Below are 1166 nucleotides of genomic sequence, written 5' to 3' on the forward strand. Positions count from 1 at the left end.
GTAGTTTCGAACTGCTGACCTTGCTGTTCGTAGCCCGATTTGTAACCACTATGCTACCAGAGCGCCTTGGTCTTTTCTGTAGGCATAGGTATATTATCCTATCACTGACAGTGTTGTACTTCATGGCTGATCTGGATATGTTCTTTTGCCAATGAATTTAACACCACTCCTTTTCAATTTGTCATTTCTAGCATAGGAAACCATGTGGTTGTCAGATTCAAAATGGCCAATACCTGTGCATTTCAACTCACTAACGCCTACGATATCAATGCTTATGCATTCCACTTCATTAATGACAATTTCTAATTTTCCTAAATTCATACATCATACATTCCATGTTCTGGTTATTAATGGATGTTTACAGCTGTTTCTCTTCATATTGAGTTGTGCCCCATCAGCAATGAATGTCCCAAGGGCTTTACTCCCATGGGCTTTACTCCATTCACTTCATCACGGTCACCTCTACTTTGAGGAAACAGCTGTTTTTGAGTGTCTTCCAACCTGAGGGGCTCATTTTCTAGCACTATGTCTGACAGTGTTTCTCTGCTATTTATAAGGTTTTCAGTGACTAAATATTTGGAAATAGTTTGTCACTCCTTCTTCCTAGTCTGTCTTTGTCTGGAAGCTCATCTGAAACCTGTTCACCATGGGTGACCCTGCTGGTATTTAAAATACCCATGGCATAGCTTCTAGAGTCACAGCAACTCACAAGCCACCACAGTACGACAAACTGACAAATGAGTGGTGGCAGTTCTGAGAAGGACACTAGAAATACAAATTCATAACACCAAGTCTAAAGGAAGGCTTTCTGTTTCTTGGCTCTAGGGAAAGGTCCTTGTCTCCTTTCAACATCTGTATTTCTTGGAGATCTCCATTCATCTTGGCATCCATTTTCCCCTTGATCTAGGAGCTTCACAGTGCAGGGACCCCAGATGCAAAAGCCATTGTACTCTTGGTTCTTCTATATTGGTGGAAGTAGGTTCCTCTGAGCTCAGTAAACTTCTCTCTCCTTTGATATGTCAAAAAATTTTGACTTACGATACAACCTAATCCAATAGGTTGCATCTGACCTCATTAACTTGATAGAAGTGAGGATTTACAATATAAGATGATTATATCAGATCAGGACTTATCACATTAAATCATACCATGGGGTTGACTGTATC

Source organism: Chrysochloris asiatica, unplaced genomic scaffold (genome assembly GCF_000296735.1).
Source record: "Chrysochloris asiatica unplaced genomic scaffold, ChrAsi1.0 scaffold00030, whole genome shotgun sequence".
In the NCBI taxonomy this organism is placed as follows: domain Eukaryota; kingdom Metazoa; phylum Chordata; class Mammalia; order Afrosoricida; family Chrysochloridae; genus Chrysochloris; species Chrysochloris asiatica.